This window comes from Pleurodeles waltl, chromosome 8 (assembly GCF_031143425.1).
Source record: "Pleurodeles waltl isolate 20211129_DDA chromosome 8, aPleWal1.hap1.20221129, whole genome shotgun sequence".
NCBI lineage: Eukaryota > Metazoa > Chordata > Amphibia > Caudata > Salamandridae > Pleurodeles > Pleurodeles waltl.
Genome location: NC_090447.1, coordinates 53,432,228 through 53,436,848, shown reverse-complemented (window position 1 = coordinate 53,436,848; position 4,621 = coordinate 53,432,228). Strand labels below are relative to the sequence as shown.

General features: G+C 41.0%; 1 pseudogene; it reads right to left on the bottom strand.

The window, feature by feature from the left end:
* Window positions 1-921: 921 nt before the first annotated feature.
* LOC138249037 (olfactory receptor 52E4-like) lies at window positions 922-1,819 on the bottom strand (annotated as a pseudogene).
* Window positions 1,820-4,621: the final 2,802 nt, after the last annotated feature.

Sequence of the window (4,621 nt, the reverse complement as noted above, 5' to 3'; positions counted from 1 at the left end):
CAGTTGGGCCATCAGAGGAAGCTTTCTGTGACAGAACCCATAGGAGGTCTGTTGGTCGAACCCATATGGTCTATCTGTTGCTAGATGTGGCACGCAGATCAAGAGCTTGGCAGACAGGGTACTAAGCTACATTTGTGGTGTTGGACATGTCACAAAACTCTAAATCAGGCCCTCAGTTTGGATTAACTTATGCTTCAAATATTGCTTTGGATTTTCTATTCAGTTGGGAATCTGAAACAAACTGTTGACAGTATATAATAAAGGAATATGCTCTCACACTAGCCACATAAAATATTCACAAAATTGTGTAAACACTTACTAGGATCTGTTTTATCTCTTTACTCATGCTCACAGCACACCTTGAGCAATGAGTAGTGCAAACATGTGTTCCATTCACATATACCTTCTGGATAACTCCGTCACTCATATGTCTAAATGTGTACTTCTTTGGGATCAATTACACCTCTTTTACGGGCACTAGTTTTGTATGACATGCAAACTTCCAAGATTTCAGGCATGAAATGCAGTCAAGGTTCCAATACATGTAAAGGAAAACAAATACATAAAAGCACAAAAATACAGAGAAGCTTAGAATAAAAGGAAAACATGCAAGAAGGTCCCAGAATAGCAGTGACAATGGTTTCTGGAGCAAGGAAATTTGAAATGTGATGCAGGATATGGGATAGGAGGGTAACTGTAAAGTGAGCTCATTAGTAAGATTTAAGTAAATTGATCACATCTTGTGGTCCGAATCCTGTCCTCTGAATGTTATAGGTGACTACATGTTAATCATCATCTGAGATTCTTTTTGTGGAATGTCTGCAGTTGAAGAACTTGCGTGGTTAAGAAGAGGCTAAATGTATTGTTCATTCATTTAAACAATGTGGTTCTGAGTCTCATCATTCCACTTCCATCACAGTGTCAATGTGAATTAAAAACCTTCAGCACGCTTTCCCAGATTTGCTTTGCTCTTACTCCATAAATTATGGGATTTAACATGGGTGGCAACAGAATGTAGAGGTTGGATAGGAAAATGTGGACATGTGGAGCAATGCCATGGCCAAATCTGTGCGTCAAGAAAGAGAAGAAGGCTGGTGTGCATACAACAAGGATGACACAAAAGTGTAAAATGCAGGTGCTGAAGGCCTTCAACCGAACTCCTTTGGGAAGATGTAGGACAGCCTTCTGGATCTTGGAATAGGAGACCCTGATTAATATCAAATCCCACACCATGAAAGAAGTCACAAACAAGCCATAAGCAATGTTGATCCGAATATCTACACAGGCAAGTTTTGCAATCCCTGTGTGTTTGGAATATGTGTAGGAGATAATATTACCCTATCCAAAATGCAGCCACAGGATAAGGAATACAAAAGGTGTCACCAAGGTCAGAGGATTAATGACAATCACAAATGCAACAAGTTTGGTGATCAGAGTAGTGGTGAGGATGGATGCATACCTTAGGGGGTTACATATGACCACATATCTATCGAAGGACATTGGTAGGGGTACAGAGGACTCCATGCCTGTGAAGCAGTGGATGAGGAACATCTGCGGTAGGCATGCAGTAAAATCAATCTCCCTTGCATTGAACCAAAAGATAGTCAGCATCTGAGGTTGTGTGGAGCTTGACAGGACAAGATCCACCAGAGATAGGATGCACAGGAAGTAGAACATGGGAAAATAAAGGCTCTCCTCCACATTCACGACTAACAGTACAGAATGGAATAGTGATCCATCAGTGCAGCACCTCTAGGGCAGGGATGCCCACCAGAGCAAAAGTGGAAGGAAGGAAGTGGGTGGAATTGCATCCTGACATCTTAAGGATGTGATGAAGATATTGAAATGTTATTATGATATCAGTTAAACTATCTGTAAAAGAACATGGGTCATTAAAGCCTTGCTTAAACTGAATAAGATTGTAAACTGAATACACTCGGAGAGAAAACAAATATTGATGCAGAGTACCAAGAGTATTAGTAGGGCAAATTTCATTCACAACCATTTCTGGATCTCTTAAGAGTCTTACATATTAAATACAAGCATTCCTAGTTTCTAGTACCATATCCTCACTGGTACTCAAACATGTACTATTATATCAGTCTCTAGAGACCCTCCATCTCCAACTGGTTTGTGTAACAGAGTCCTACAAGAATTGATAAATCATCCCAAAATATCATGTGTATAGACGGCTGCCTCTGAGTGTAGGCCCTAAAATATTATTCATCTGTTTTCCACCTGTCTGACACTGTGCCTGCTTCTCTTATGAGGCACTGCAGTATTGTGAGTGTTTCCTTTCCATGTGTCCAGACCCTGGAAATGATGGGTGCACATCAGCCCAAAGTATTTTCCTCTAACATTTGTGACTAGGCAATTGTAATGAATCATTAGCACCCAGATTGGCTACCCTCTCCCTACCTACCCGTAAATGCAGTAATCCCAGAGTTTATTTTAGGTTGTTGTTTGATCCTTCACACGTCACTATGGAGATGCATTTCTTAGTAGGTAATGCCTCTTTGTCATGCAACACAGGTTTCAGTCTTTCCATGTTTTCAGACACAGAGTTCTTGCAGCGCATGTAAAAAAAGATCTTAGCTAAAGAGAGACAGAGAGAGTGTGGAAGAGATGGCCATAGGGCAGAGGGAAATAGAGAGCGAATGAGAAAAAGAGAAAGTGAAAGAGATATTTCTCAAAGACAAATTTTAAGAGAGAGTTGGGATAGCTAAAAATAGCAAAAGAGAGATGGAAGAAGAGAGAAACAGAGAGAATGAAGAAAAGCAGGCAAATGGCAACAAGGGAGAGAGTTGGAAAATAAGTGGGGGGGCTTTAAATGCAGAAAATACATATCAATATGCATCCTTGACACTAAATGTTATCTAATATTATGGGGGCCAAGTCGTGGAAAGGGAGAAATGCTGGGCTTTTATGTTTAGCCAATAACATCAAAGAAAAGGCTTGAGGCACTAATTTCATTTAAAGATGTATTCGATAATAATTAGAGAAGGTAAAAAGTTACTTAATCATTGAAGGGAATTTGCGTAAGGAAATCGTAAGCGTCAAGTGGACTGACATAAGGTCCATCTCATTCAAAGTCTAAGCAAAATAACTGGTTGTTTCCCAAATGCATGTCTTCCTATAATGTTTTAGAAAGAGAAAACACATGATTTTTATAGCATAACAGTACCTAAATGTGATTTACAGAAATCTTTAAATGTTATTTGCACAGTACCAATCATATTGGTATTTAAAAATAACATGTACTTGCATTGTCTAACATTGTACACAATTTGTTATAAATGCGGACTAGTGAGGCCTAGTCATGCTACGTAAAACCAACCAAAAGTAGACACAATGGGCCTGACTTCGATTTTGGTGGACAAGTTACTCCTTGACAACTGTGACGGATACCACATCCGCCAAAATCTAAATCCCATTATATCTGAACGGATTTAGTAAGCCCTCCACCAAGATTTAAATCAGGCCCATTATTTTTAATATGAAGATAGGCTCCCACAGCAGCATGCCTAAACAGTAGATCAAAGGCAATAATGTAAGAAAGCAAGAGAGAGAGAAAGAAGAGAAGAGAGACAGGGCAAGAGACAGAGTCCATAAAAGCCATAATATAAAAAAGAGACAGGTAAAAGCATCTTAAAGGCATGGGAGAGAGGAGACCAGAAAGAGTTCAGGTGGAGAAGAAATAAAAAGAAGGTCAGAGTTAGAAAGCAGTGAATGATAAGAAGTACAAAGAGTGGCAGACCAGAGGAATAGAGAAGAGTGGAAATTAATTTTGGAAAGGATGAGAAGGAAGACAAAGACAAGGGAGAGATAAATTCAGTCTTGTAGAACTTCTGAGACATCATAATATGACGTAATCTAACACAACCAAGGATGGACGGGCAGCTCCCTGAACTTAAAGTGTCTCACAACAAAACCCACCAAATCAAAGTTACACAATGGAAAAAAACTTGCTCCCACTCCCCGACATGTATATCTGCCAGCTTTCTCCGTCTGGGATGCCCTCAGATACAAACAGCAGGTCCACAAGCAGGAGAGGTGGTGTCAAGTGGGAGGTTGTGAAGAGTAGATTTGTGCCTAGGGGCTACCTGTGCCTCACCACTGATGGCATGTCTCTCTGATGTTGGAGAGAGTGTAGGGGAACCAAAATGTCTGACCTGGATGTGAGGGTTGTGAACATATGATCTGTGGGTCGGGGTTGTAGGGAATGGGCAATCCTCTGAATTGTAGAATGAGGCACCATGCCAAACACAGCAGTTGGGGTTTTGTTTGTAAGTTGCGTGGGCCAAATGGAGTGGTGAGGGGATTGGCCTTCACATTACTTGGATTCAACCCCTGATCTCCCTCCTACTCTACTTTCTCCTTCTCCTCCTCCCCCTCCTGTGCTGTTCTGGCAGCTGACAAGGCAACTTGGAAGAGGAGTGGGTTCGCCATTCGGATTGCCTGGCACCCATCACTTGTAGTTGCTCTATCATCTGGACTCAGATCTTCATTGTCACCACCTGTGAGACAGAGTTTGCAACAGGCTAAGTATGTAGCTTACAACATGATGTGGTGCAACACAGGTATTGGTAAACCTATATCTTCAATTCAATGGATGATCCAC